Genomic DNA, 14,982 nt, shown 5'->3' with positions numbered 1-14,982 from the left:
AAAAGATTAAATAAGATTGGTCCCAAAACTGATCCTTGAGGAACTCCACTGGTAACCTCCCTCCAACTTGACAGTTCACCTTTCAGTAGGACCCGTTGTAGTCTCCCCTTTAACCAATTCCCTATCCACCTTTCAATTTTCCTATTGATGCCCATCTTATCCAATTTAACTAATAATTCCCCATGTGGCACAGTATCAAACGCCTTACTAAAATCTAAATAAATTAGATCCACTGCGTTTCCTTTATCTAAAAAATCTGTTACTCTCTCAAAGAAGGAAATCAGGTTGGTTTGGCACGATCTACCTTTTGTAAAACCATGTTGTATTTTGTCCCATTTACCATTGACTTCAATGTCCTTAACTACCTTCTCCTTCAAAATTTTTTCCAAGACCTTGCATACTACAGATGTCAAACTAACAGGCCTATAATTACTTGGATCACTTTTTTTCCCTTTCTTAAAAATAGGAACTATGTTAGCAATTCTCCAATCATATGGTACAACCCCTGAATTTACAGATTCATTAAAAATTCTTGCTAATGGGCTTGCAATTTCTTGTGCCAATTCTTTTAATATTCTTGGATGAAGATTATCTGGGCCCCCCGATTTAGCCCCATTAAGCTGTTTGAGTTTCGCTTCTACCTCAGATATGGTGATGTCTACCTCCATATCCTCATTCCCATTTATCATGCTACCATTATCCCTAAGATCCTCTTTAGTCTTATTAAAGACTCTGAGTCAGATGCCACCAGCAGAAGGTTGATTTTCTTTTTTGGTGGTTCGGGTTCTGTAGTTTCTGCATCGGAGTGTTGCTCTTTTAAGACTTCTGAAAGCATGCTCCACACCTTGTCCCGCTCAGATTTTGGAAGGCACTTCAGATTATTAAACCTTGGGTCGAGTGTTCTAGCTATCTTTAGAAATCTCACATTGGTACCTTCTTTGTGTTTTGTCAAATCTGCAGCGAAAGTGTTCTTAACACAAACAACGTGCTGAGTCATCATCCGAGACTGCTAGAACATGAAATATATGGCACAATGAAGGTTAAACAGAATAGGGGACATACAATTCTCCCCCAAGGAGTTCAGTCACAAATTTACTTAATGCATTATTTTTTTAACGAGCGTCATCAGCATGGAAGCATGTCCTCTGGAATGGTAGCCGAAGCATGAAGGGACATATGAATGTTTAGCATATCTGCAGGGCTGGTGCAAGGTTGTTTCGCGCCCTAGGGGAAACTTCCACCTTGCGCCCCCCCCCCACCTCCAGGAGCCCTGCAGCAGCACCCCACCCCCCCTCCGCCCTGAGGCGCCTTCCCCGCCCCTCCCAGCTCCCTCAGCCCCCTCCCTCTGCCTCTCCCTCTCCTCAGCGACCCCCTGCAGCAGCTCCCCTCGGCGCCCCCCCCGCGGCAGCTCCCCTTGCCCCCCCCCCTCGGCACCCCTCTGCGGCAGCTCACCTCTGCTCCGGCTCCTCCCGGAGCACACCGCCGCCGTTACTTCTCCCACCTCCCAGGCTTGCAGCGCCAATCAGCTGTTTGGCGTGCAAGCCTGGGATGGAGAGAAGCAGAGCAGGGCAGCGTGCTCAGGGGAGGAGGGGGAGCAGAGGTGAGTAGGGGCGGGGAGCGGTTTCCCTGCGCGCCGCCCCCCCCGTTACTTGCTGCAGGCGGCCCTCCCCACACCCCCCCTGCACAGCTCACCTCTGCTCCACCAGCTCCCCGGAGCATGTTTTTGGCCGCCCCCAACCACTTGGTGCCCTAGGCGACCGCCTAGTTCGTCTAGTGGTTGCACCGGCCCTGCATATGTGGCATGTAAATACCTTGCAATGCCAGTTACAAAAGTGCCATGCAAATGCCTATTCTCACTTTCTGGTGACACTGTAAATAAGAAGTGGACAACATTATCTCCCATAAATGTAAACAAACTTGTTTGTCTTTGCAGTTGATTAAACAAGAAATAGGACTGAGTGGACTTGTAGGCTCTAAAGTTTTACATTGTTCTGTTTTTGAGTGCAGTTATGTGACAAAAAAAATTACATTTTTAAGTTGCACTTTCACGATAAAGAGATTGCACTACAGTATTTGTATGAGATGAATTGAAAAATACTATTTCTTTTGTTTATCATTTTTACAGTGCAACTATTTGTAATAAAAAATAATAATACAAAGTGAGCAGTGTATACTTCGTATTCTGTTGTAATTGAAATCAATATATTTGAAAATGTAGGAAAACATCAAAAAATATTTAATATGTTTCAATTGGTATTCTATTGTTTAACAGTGTGATTAAAACTGAAATTAATCACAATTAATTTTTATTGCGATTAATTTTTTTTAGTTAATTGCATGAGTTAACTGCGATTAATCGACAGCCCTAGTTTGTACCTTTATATTCACTGTATCCTTGGCATAATGGTAGCTAAGAACAGTGAGAAACTAAGGGATGAGAGTGCAGAGTCTATAAACAACTTTTCTTTCTGTATAAATCAGTGTTTACCAGCAAATATATTCCTTATCCCTTTCTGCAGGAGAATTTTACTTGAAGATATTGATTTAAATCTAAGGCCCTGATCATGCTGATCTGTTGGTGGACCTGCAGAGATTCACTGATTTTAGGGACCAGTCCTTATGCAGTCACTCGCAGTATCAGAGCCTAAAATTGTAAAGTCCTGTGTTGAACCTCCAAGGATATAGAAAGCATTAAACTGATTTTGCTTCAGTAAGGCAGCAAATATTTGTACAAACAACAATGTTATTAATAATGTTTAGTTTGTGGCAGAAATCAACACACAACCCAATTTTGTGTGGCATAAAACATTAGCATCAACCTTAACTTTGAACTGACATTTGTTGGCTTGTGAAAGAATTCTATCATTTTTCTTTGTGTACTTCTTCCAAAATTTTTCTTTGTCTGTGAAGTTTAGTGCCAAAGTGGCCAAACAGTTTAGTGCCACTTGGATTTTAAATTTGGATTTTAGAGTTAATTTTTTTTTGTTTGCTTTTTTAAATGTGTATGTTTGAATTTAATTTATTCTTAATTTCAGCAAACAGATTCTTTTTTTTGGAGGGGAGAGGGAGAGAGGTGAAGCAGGAAAGAGTCCTAAACATTCTCCTGCGTGCTGGTAACCCAAACACAACAGCCATTATGCTAGTGCACAAAACATAGAAAGTAAACTGATCGGTTTAGTTTCACTGTTCAAGATGAGCAAGTACAAAAAGTAAATAGGATAAGTGGAGTAAATTAGTAATGCAAGCTGTTAGCATCACATTTTTTTAGTTTATGCTGATTCTCTTGACAGTTCTCTTTGAGGTTTTTAAAAAGAAACAGGAAAGAAAACGTCTAGATTATAAGTTTATTTGCCCTTAGAGACAGCAGCGGTTCTGAAAAAGGATGGTCTTGTGTATGCATATTTAGGCTGTCATGGTCTCTCCCTGTCAGGCTCAGAGGAGGGCCACTCTGCCTCACTGCGTCAGACAGCAAACAGTCCATCAGCGGTCTAGAGGCTCCAGCCTTCTGTGTGGGGCCACACAACACAGTCTTTAGCCCAGAGCCTCCTGGAAGGGCCAGACAGCAATTCTAGTCTAGGGGCCTGCAGCCTCCTGGCTGGGGCAGTCCACAAACCAGGCACAGGTCTTCCGGCCTGGGGTGAGTAAGCCACCACCCCGGGGGTGGGGGAACCTTGGCCCGCCTACTCCACCGGGTCCCAGCCCAGGGCCTTAACAGTGGCAGGTAGTTTTGCCACTGGGTCAGCAGGGATCCCACTGAAACACACTGACTCGCTTCCAGGCAGCACAACCAGACTGTCTGGTTCCTCTGGGCTACTTCTTACTGCAGTTCATTGGCATGGCTCCATTGGCCACATGTCCTCAGCGGCTTCTAGGTAGGCAGCCAACAGTAGTCCCAGTAACTCCTCTCCATCCTCGGTCCCCTTCGGTGGCAGGGCATGGGGGGTGGCTCAGGACCTGGTCCGGAGTCCTGGAGGGCTTGAGACATTGGCCTCCATCCTAACTGAATTGTGGGACGCTCTCTTTATATTTTCTGTCCCGCCCCTGCACTTCCAGCAGAGGCAGGGCTGGTTTGGTTCCGCCCACCAGGGGGAGTGTAGTGGTCCCTCTCTGTCAGTCTCGGAGGGATGCCACTCTGCCTCACTACAGACATTATGTAGTACTTATTTTCCTAGTTAAATACATTTTTATTGTTTAGTGCTATAAAAGTATGCAACAAAATATAAAGTGATAAACTATAATAGCTCTGAAGGAATCAGTCTGTAGTTTTGACAGAGACAACTATTACAGGGAGTTTTATGTATGTAATATTTATTGGACAGATGGAGCCAAATCAGCTACCAAGTGCAATACATATTTTCATACTTACACTAATTTTGAGAACTTGAATAATTATTAGTGCACGAATTTAGTGGTAGAATTCATTAATCACAATCTGTTTTATTAAAATCATGCCCATTAACAAATCCAAAGTCCATTAAGGTCAATGGAAAGGATTCCATTTCTTTCAATGGGAGGTATATCAGGCAAATTCTGAATCCAACTCTGGGCTTGAGTAGTGAAGGTGGAGGCTGGGCAGAGTCACTGGAGGAAGTGGAGAGGAATACTCCCACACAGATCATGGAGCAGTAACAGACCTGCTCTTCAGAGTTTACTGTAATCCAATAGCCAAAGTAGCCTCTGCGTGTCTCACCTTTAGGGTATTTCTGGGCTGCAAATGAAGGTGTGACTGCAGCACAACTTTAATCTAGCTTGCATAGGTAACAACAGCAATGTAGATGTGGTGGCATGGGCTTCAGCATAGGTTAGGAACCTGAGTACAAGCCCAACACTGTATACTAAATCCAGGTCTATGTTGCCAGACCCACTTACAGACCCACTCTTTCCAAGCTCGCACTTGAACATCCACATAGCATTGATACATGAGCCTCATATCTGTGCTGATGCATCCATACTGCAGTATGTGCACCCGAGGCAGATGCTGTGGTTTCTTGGGGCATATCTCAGGGATCATTGCACCCTTACTAGCTAAAGCTGCTCTAGGGTTTGGTTCATGGTGTATTGTGGGAAACCTGTCTGTCCATTCCACAGTACTTGACCGGAAGTGCTCTTAGGCCATCAACACAATCAGCCAGGACATTTTTTAGGTGTGCACACTCCCTGCAACTGGAGCTAGCAACATGGCCCCAGTGCCAATGAAGAACTTCTGCTCATGCTTTCACTCCTGTTTTGGGAATCAGGAAGAACATCTGTAAGGCGCTGGTGGACAATTTGGCAACAGTATTTGTCCTATCAAAGGCACACCTCAAATGGGGGCACAGATAGCATCCATGACCCAGCTGATGTGGCTCTGGCATAAGTGCAGATTCCCCATATACAGACTTGAACTTTTGGATGACTGACATGAGCATAGACTGATGGGATCACAGGGACCTGGGATGACCAGCAATGGCTCCAGAACTTTCGCATGAGGAAGCAGACATTCTCAGAGCTGTGTGAACAGCTTGCCCTGATCCGCCAGCATCAAGCCACACACAGAGAGAGGCCATGCTAGTCCAGAAGTGGACCTCTATTGCACCTGGAAGCTGGATATCCCAGACTGCTACAGGACTACCCAGTTTGGTGTTGGCAAGTCAACTATGAGGATTGTGGTGGTGGAGGTTTGTGAGGCAATCAGGACTGTGTTTTTTCCAAAGATTGGGGACATAAACTATGTCCCTGAAATAATTGCTGTTTTTGAGACAAGGGCTTCCCAAGCTGCACTGGGGCTATCAATGACCATAGTTTGCCCTTTGTAAGGAGCACAAGAACATAAACCACAAAGAGTACTATTCCATCATTATGCAGGCCCTGGTCGCCCACAAAGCAGGTTCATGGGCACCAATGTGTGATGTACTAGCGAGGTGCATGATGCCAGGGTTTCCTAGAAATCATGACTTCACCTTTATAGACAAGCTTCACACATTATTTCCTCCAACGGACATTGTTATAAATGAAGTCACTGTTCCCACTGTTATTCTAGGGGACACCAGGTATTTCCTTCTACACATGGCTTATGAAACTGTATCCTGATCTCAGAGGGCCTGGCCAAAGAAGGTTTAACAACATGCTCAGTAGTTGTAGGATGGTGATGGAGTGTGCATTTGGCAGACTGAAATCCACATGGCAGTGCCTTCAGAACCATTTGGATGTCAATGCTGTCAATGTCTTGTGCATTACTGTGGCCTGTGATGCACTGCACAACATCTGTGAGGCCAAAGGTGAGCCATTTCACCAGAAGTGGGCTCAAGACACTGCTGAATTGCTGTAATGGTGCAAGCAATCAGAAAGTGCACTTGTCATTACTGGGGTAGGATCCACACACATAAGGGAAATCAGAGATGCTTTGTGTGCCCACATAATATGTTTGCAGGGTGACATGGATGAAGGTGAATGACATAGTATAATTATTCCACACTTAAATTATGCCCATTCATCCCACAATTGCTGAGGATGGGGCAGCTCAGGAAGATTTTTTTAATGAATTTTATTATGCATTTTATTAAAACTGTTTATATACCTCAATGCACAGTTTGTGGATTACTCTGATGAAGTTTCATTTTAATTAATTTAATAGAACCTGCTCATGTAGCCTTGTTTGCAAATTAGATACTTTCTTTGAAACATGCACGTACATAAAAATTATAATTTCAAAACCTTTATAGGCAGACCAACTGTCATCAAGATGTAAAAGACAGTAAACAAAAACAGTGCATATTAAGAAAGGAAACAAACAAAAGTGCAAAACAGCCCAACTACAAACACTGCCACCACAGCAGTTTCACTGTTGCTGGAATTGTGTCCTCCCTGTGTTCCCATTCTCCTTGGCCCTTCTGGTGTGTTTTGCACACGTGGATTGTGGCTGAACAGGTAAGGAGGAATGAACAAGCTATATTTGACTGTTTCATGTCGTGTTCATTGCTTGGGCCATCAACCAGACAGCCCCTCGATTGTCCAAAAGCTGCATAGGCTGCGGGACTTGGTAGCATTAAGAGACTTAGTGTGAAGGGATTGGAGCTAGAGCTTGCAGCCTGGTGGCAATGAGAGCAATCAACCTCTCAAAAAACTCCTGCTGCTGTGCTCTGTCTTCCTAGGATCGTGCTCCAGGAATTTTGCTGCCAATTTCTACTCATGCTGGGCAGCCTCTTTCTCATTTTAGTCTTCTGTCCTTCTTTCTCTGATAGCCAAGCTGTTCAATGGCCTTGGTCAACACATCCAGCATCTTTTCATCCCCAGCCAAGGGAGAGAGGAGACTGAACCCCAGGGGATCAATAAACTAATTAAGTGCTGTGTTTGAAGGGAAGGGTGTTAAGTTAATAAGCTGTAATGTACTGACTCTTTAAAAGAGCAGCAAACTTAGTATCTTCTGTGAATGTAGAGCAGTGGTTCTCACAAAAAAAATTTTGGTGGCCTCAGTGTGCGGCCACCAGCTCTTGTCTTTTTTCTTATTGTTTCTTTTGCTTTTTTTGTTGCCTTTTTTTTTAGTTTTGCTAGCTATTAAGTCTGCTGTGAAAAGTGATATTAACAAACACACAAATATCACTTTTCACAGCAGACTTACTCAGCCTTGGCAATCCCAGGGACAAATTTAGCCCTGGATTGGGAGGTGGGTACAGAGTCAGCGGGAGCCAGGGGCAGTACGGAAGGCAGCAGGAGCCAGGAGTGATGGGAGGGGCGGTGAGCTCAGGGAACAGAGCACAAAGCCCCATGGCTGGAGCCTGCCATCTGCCACCCCAGGGCGAAAGCCAGACCCCACTGTCCCCGGGAAGGTGGGGAATTCACTGGCTGCCTGCTCCTCCAGCTTTTGTGTCTCCAGAGAGAAGGGCCACTGCTTTGCCCCTACTCCCCCAAATAACCACCCTGAAGGCTGTGGCCAGAAGAAAAGGCTTTGGTGGTTGCATGTGGCCACTGGCCACATTTGAGAAACACTGTGAGTGATATGTGCTGTGCGTTGCAGAGAGACATCTCTGAGAACCTTGGAGACCAGAGTTCATTGATTGTTACCTGCTAGGCAAGGTTAAGACTGACAGAGTCTCAAGGAGTTTGCGGGTGAGGAAGACAGACCAGAATGGCAGGGAGCTGACACAAAGTCTAATCTCCAGCAAAGTTCACTCCTCCTGAGGCAGAGAGGTAACACAGTGGCTCACAACTCTGGGTATTCCCAGGAGCATGTTACAGGTGCTAGTGCTTCTTGTGCAATGGGCTGTTCCTCAGGACCGTCCCCAAAGAGGTTCTCTGAATATGGCCCCAGGATGTGCTGAAGCTGCTCCAGTGGCATAGCCTGATCCAGGACAAGTACCAGCAACAGAGTTATTTTGGGGGGCGGGGGTTCATCCAGAGGCTGCAGGCTATCAGTGGTGCCTCTGATTCTGGGGCTATAAACCTGCTCAGGAGATTGTCATGCAGCACTGTGATCTCTGTGGGGGGGGCAGTTCCCAGCACTTGATCAAATTCCTTGTAGAAGAGGTAGGTAGATGGGGAGTTCCCTGAGGTGTGGTTATCATCCATGGTTTGGCAGTAGGCAGTCTTGAGGTGCTTGACCCGCTCCTAGCATTGATTGGGAGTCTGGTAGATCCCCATTGCCACCAGCCTCTCCAAGATTCTTGTGTACAGGTGGTCTTTTTTATGCTCTTGCTGAAGTCATGGCTCTTATTCTCTTCACATCACAGATTTACCAGAGTCTGGCTGTATTCCTCTGGCCAGCTAGCAGCATGCTTAGCTTAGGGCTTCTTCTTAGTGCTGGCCATAGCTAACACACAATAGGGTTAACTATGTTTACAGTTGAGCAGTCCATGTGGAAGGGAAGGGTTAAAATGCTTAGCAGCTATATTTTGGCTAGGAGGTTGTTTCCAGTTCCTGGGAATAGAGTGGGAAATTTGGACAAAGAAGGGCCAGGAAACACAGGCCTAGGAGATCATGGGACAGCATTGGTGGACTCTCTGAACATGAGCTTGGTGACCTGGGCTCCCAATACATCTCCACTGCAAAACGAGTGGGCTCAAATCTGCTCCACAACAGGACTCAGGCTTGGACCCATACCCCTGGGCAAGTCTGCAGGCCTGAGTCTTCAGAGGTTTCTGGTGCATTTCAGAAGGCTTCATGTGGGGACAGTAGGCAGGTTTGGGCTTAAACCTGAGTCTAAGCCCAGGTTTTCTTTGTAGTGTAGACATACTCCTTAGAGACGCTTGGGTACTCTGGTTGCTATGCCGAAGCTCATGCCACCACATCTATACTGCTATTGTTACCCGTGCTAGCTAGCTACAATCACAACTTCACTTGCAATGTAGATATACCCTTAATAAAAGGGAGAGGTTGGATGAATCCTCCAGCTTCGGATACTGCTGTGCAGTGGATGATTTTTAATAATATCTAATAATAAAACTATTAACTTTGTAATAATCTACCTATCTTTTCATAGCCAAAGTGAAATAAAATCCCAAGTCAGTCAGTGGCTGTTTTGACTGAGGTACAACCCCCTTTCCAGCACATGAGAAATTCTAGGTAGGGACAAAATGGAGCTGCACAGCTCTATCTCAGAGACAGGCTAGTTTTAAAACACTGAAGAAAACAAATTAAACTGATGCAAGGATAGACTTATTGAAGACAATATCAGATAAGTGGCTCAAAACCTCAGAGTTTGTATTCATTACAAAGATTCTCCTTTAACTTCTTCTATTTTGTATTATTGTTGTTGAAATAATATAAAATGAAAGAAAACAGGAAGATGGGATTTAAAGAGAATTGCCTCTGTCTCAGAGGGAGCAAAATTTTAATTCTTCAATTTATGTGACTTTCATCATGAGATATCCCAATGGGATTTGCAAACTTCTCTATTTTCAGAAATTGCATTATTCACCTCTGAATTGCATTACTGACCACTTTGGAGATGAATTGGGCCAACTGTTTATCAGCACATAGAAACGCTATATAGTAATTTAGGACAAGAAGTGAAAAATATCATGACAGTTCTCAAACTGTGGTCCACAGAGCATTTCCTAGTTGTCCATCAAGAGCTAACTGGTCAAATGGCTTTGGTTCTCCTGCCTGTTCACAGCTGCTAAATTATATGAAAAGACAGCTACAATTACATTAAATATTTTCCTAATATTACATTTCTATGTAAACAATTGCTGTAGTTGCCATAGGGATGTGATGTGATCTGGAAATGGAGGGGAAGTGGTCTACACGATCATGAAGGGGAGGTGGTTCAAGCAGTTGCGAATGAGAAAAAGTGATACATGAGACAGTCTATTAGTGGTACACAATATGAAAAAGTTTGAAAAGTTGAGTAGTAAAGTGTATGATTTTCCTTTAAAACAAGATTCTGAGCTAGGTGGCTGGGGCTTCTGGCAACATTCCATCAGGATGCACCATGGCAACTAAGTATTTGTTGGGAAAAGTCTTTTGGAAAACAACATTTAGATGTGGGGGCCGAGGGGGTGGGGAAGGAGCTCGAGGAGAGTCATTGGGGCAGTGTGTGAAGATGAGAGATACAGTGGACATGAAAAGGACACAAAGTAACCACAAGTAAAGTAAAGTAAAAGAATTAAGAGCTAATTGCAGAGTCAGGTCACATGAAGAAAAAATATAAGTAAGAAAGGAAATTTAATAATTAATTTGGAGTCAACAGGGAAAATAATACCCAAGAATAAGATACAAGAATAAATAGCAGGAGCTGCCGCTATAGCTTCTTGGTGGATGAATAATGTTTGAATATCTTAAAGACCTAGGAAACCAAGGAAAAAGATCTGAATTTCTAACAGGTGTTTGACTGCAGATAACAACTGAGGAATAGTGGTCCACATTTTCAGGACTGGCTGTCTGATGCCCAGTGTAGATTGGGAAGAGAAGAGGCTGCAAAGAAAGCTGTAAGCGACATTTTTATGGCTCCTTGGGCCACTGGGTGCTGATCCAGTCCTGAGGAGCACCTTACCGCAGCTGCAGTTCTAAAGGAAGTTCCATATACTTCTCTTTGAGCAGAAGAATTATGACATAAGGCACTGAAAGTAGAAGGTCGGTGAAAAGCACAGTAATAAATCAGAAGGTCCTCAGGGCTCCATGAGAGACAGAGACATTAGGGGGTAAGTATTCTCATGGTTATTTCATTTTTTTTTAAAATGAACTCCTAAAGGAAAAGCTTTCTCCCAGTGTAGTTAATAAATATACTTTCCACATATTTATATAGCATTTTCCATCTGAGAATCTCAAAGTATTTTACAAACATTAATGAGTTAAGCATCACAAGACCCCTAAGTTAGATCTCTTCATCACCACTTTGCAGATGAGGCTAAAGCTGAAAAGATGATTACTGACTTGCCTAAGGTCACACAAGACATCAGGTCAGAACCAGGAAAAGAACCAAAATCTCTTGGCTCACTGTTCTGTGCTTTTGCTGCAAGACCATTTTTTCCTTTATTTAAATTACACTGGAAGGGTTCCAGTCTGCCTTCGAACAGAGTTCTTGTGAAATGGAAGAGTGGAGATCCTGTAACTTGTCATGACAATTTTATTTAATGAGGTATTTTCCAAAAATATTTTTTCATAGATATTTGTATGAATCACGTAGTCAAGCTGCTTGCTTATTTGGGTTAGAAACCCAGCTTTTTTCAGATTTTTAGAAATGAGGATAAGTGTCAACCCACCATTTTCCAAACACATTCAAGGGCATTTTTCCATATTCAGATAAATCTGAGAATGCAGGTGGCCTACTTACAGTAAAATTGCTCCAGGTTATAGAGATAGAGAAAAGTGAGCACAGATGAATAGTTTGGAAACTGTAGCATCTGGAACCATTTTTTGCCTCATCTATCAATCTGCACTTACGGGAATTGAGAATTAACATTTCAAACCACACTTCCTTACTTCATGACTGATGAATCCCAGATCTGAGGTCATTATTCCACCCCCAAAGCAATATGGAGAGATATTTGTGAAGGTCACACTAAAGAATCTTTGATAACTCTCACTTATGTTGTCTTTTCAATTAAAAGGTAATAATGAAATATATATTGTTAAGGTTGTAAGAAACATTATATTGCAAGTCCCTGTTTCCGCCTCTCAGCTTCTGTCAAAAATGCTTTTGAACAGATACTTCTCATAGTGTGTGTCTGAACAAAGGTGAATATTTTTTCTGGAAACTTTGCATAAAACCAAGTAAGTAAGTTTTGAGATACATAAGCTATAACACAAGTTTGTTCGTTCATTATGATATTAAATATTATTTGTTCTCTGCTAGAAAAATAGCTTTGTATTACCAAAATAGAATTGTTTACATATGTGGTATTGAGTATCCCACTTAAGGCTTAGAAATGTTTTTGGACTAATAAGGTGTTTGAAGCGTTAAACTGTTTTTGATATGCATTCTGGTCACACAACTATTTTATTATGGCTTTGCTAGTCAGATAGCTATTGTATTATTATTATGCGTCTGCTGGTCAGGCACCTATTGTTTAATATGTGCACTTTGTTGATTTTACACCTGTTGTATTTATGTGGCTGTTGGCTAGACATACAATATGTAACAATTGTACAAAATTTAACATTTGGACCAGAAGAAAAGCCTGGGGTGGGGTAGGGATATGAAGGCGAGTGAAGGAAAACAAATGATTTTCACTAGTTCATCTTTCAGACTTCACAAAGTATTGCACAGCAACTGTATCTAAAAGGCATGGATAGTTTTTACTCAAGGCAAGACCTACTTAGACCTTTCTTTTTAGGTTTATTTAGCATATATTACTAACACAGAAGGTAAGTGTAGTAAAATCTTAACTTTTTACCCTTACTTTTTTTAAACTAGTGGATGGTCCTGCAGTAATCAGACAGCTGAGGCAGTAAACTGAAAAACAAATAATAAATGTTTCTTGATTAAGTAGTTTCCTTAAATTTTATATATCAATAGCTATATAAAATCTTACACAGATTTGATGCTGTTTTTTTCTATAAAAAACTATGTCCTTTTTTATTGTCAGAAAACTGAAGATATATTTTTCAAGTCTCTTCCCTTTATCAAAACCAGAGAAATGAGGATAATATTAACAACAACAAATGTGCCCAGCCTGGAATTACATTATCAATTAGGCGATGTGAATTTGGGTTCTGAGCCAGCAGGAGAAATACTTTGGGAGCAGAATGCTTCTCCCCTGGGGATAATCTTGCTCTTGACAAGCAACCCCACCTCATCACGCCTAATACTTGAAACAGGTGCCACTCCTGTTGGTGCCACTCCTAAAAGTGCCACTGATGGATTTGGGAGTGAACCATATGGACACACTACTTTTTGGGTGGAAGGAGAATCAAAACAATTTGATGTTTTTGAAAGATGGGAGAGTAATGTTAGAAGAATCTGACAGATGACTGTCAAACCTTAGAAGTGAAGTTGGTGACAAACTAAAATACAAATTTTCTGTACTTGGAATAACATTTTAAACTTTTTATTTATTGGGTTATTATAGTTTATGTTTGTAATAATACAATTATTGTACTGTTAGCATAAAGCTACTATATCTTCACTTGGAATAACATTTCAGTTAATTTTAAATTAGAAGTTAAATAGGAAAAAATCCTCAGCTGGTGTAAATTGTGATGTGGTGCTAAGACAAGATACATGAGCTAAGGATCTATCCCATATTATTTGGGAAGCGAGTTAGCTGAAACATGCTTATGGAATCCATCTTTCTCCATGTGATAAGACACAACTCAAATATAATAGGTCCCAGTCTTAAAAAGATGTCTTTGCTTAACATTATGAGCATGAGGAACACCAATGAAGTCAATGAGAGTACTTGTGCATAAAGTTAAGCATGTGTATAAGTGCTGCAGGATCAGAGACATAATCATTAATAATTTATATACCTCTAACTGCTTGTTCTCAGTAGATTAATTGATCTATATCAAGTAACTTGCACTTGGCTGTATGAAAACATCTGTATTGCATTAGGAAAGTAGTATGTTGGTATATAGATGCTAGAACTAAGGACTAGGAAAGAATTGTTGGGAAAGAACATTCCCAGTCCTGTCAGTTACTTCCTGTGTGACCTTCAACAACTAGTTTTACCTCTCTGTGCCTACATTTTTTAATCTGTACAATATGGATAGTAATCAAGGCCGGGTGTGTTCTGCAGCAAGTCAGAGCTAAATTCTGCACCAGTTCCAGGTACCACTTAAAATTACATATGAAAATGAATTATTTACTTATTACAGCAGCATTTGTCCTATTTAAATTTGACCATAAGTTTTAGATTTAAATGATTTTTGTATTAAAAAATGGGTAACTGGGAGCAGGAAGACTTGGGCACCTCAGAAGGCACAGCAGGCAGTACGGATTTGAGGGGCAGTCACGGTGACCTGCAGCGGAACGGCGATCCTGGAGCATAGACCTGTACAAATGTGTAACAGCCCCAGGCTGCCACGGCGGGGCGGCTCCACCCTCAGCGCGGCGGCTCTGCGCTGGCTGCAGAGTGACTTGGCGGGGAGGCGACAGGCATCGTTTCGCAGTCCGAGGTTGTCGCGCCGAGCCCCGCAGCGGCGGGCCCATCCGGCCGTGGGTGATTGCCGGGCCGGGCGGCGCTCAGCTGGCGGGATCCCTGAGGCCGGCAGCCCTCCATGGGCAGCAGCCGGGTCTGCGTGAGCTTCCAGCGGAGGGAGGGAAGCTTCGCCGGCTACCCGCCGTGCGCGGCCAAGGCGGAACCTTTGTGCGGGGCTTCCTGCTGCAGGGCTGGGGGAGGGAGTTAACAGGGACTCGCCGCCGGGGCCGGCTGCTAACTTCCTTCCTTCCTTCCTTCCAGCGCGCGCTGCCCGTGACCCGCCGCCTCACGCTGCCGCCTGGCTCGGGGTGAGTGTCCCGTGCGGAGCGGGCCGGGCCGGGCCGGGCCGGTCACAGGCGAGGATTCCCGCACTTGCTCGCGCTTCCTGTTGACCCGCGGCTCTGACTGGGGAGCAGCCGGCGCC

The 14,982-nt window shown here is 43.4% G+C and overlaps 1 protein-coding gene across 3 annotated transcripts in view; it reads left to right on the top strand.

The window, feature by feature from the left end:
- ATAD1 (ATPase family AAA domain containing 1) overlaps positions 1-14,982 on the top strand; it is a 448,511-nt gene that overhangs the window by 402,703 nt on the left and 30,826 nt on the right. The window contains exon 1 of one of the 3 annotated variants that reach the window (XM_073353761.1): positions 14,763-14,866. The exons of the other annotated variants lie outside the window; for them this stretch is intronic. The gene's annotated coding sequence lies outside the window, so the exon portion shown is untranslated. Of the gene's footprint in view, positions 1-14,762; positions 14,867-14,982 lie in introns of those variants that run through there. 3 annotated transcript variants of the gene reach the window in all.

This window comes from Lepidochelys kempii, chromosome 7 (assembly GCF_965140265.1).
Source record: "Lepidochelys kempii isolate rLepKem1 chromosome 7, rLepKem1.hap2, whole genome shotgun sequence".
NCBI lineage: Eukaryota > Metazoa > Chordata > Testudines > Cheloniidae > Lepidochelys > Lepidochelys kempii.
Note: the sequence above shows the minus strand (reverse complement) of the source record. Positions and strands in the feature narration are given on the sequence as shown.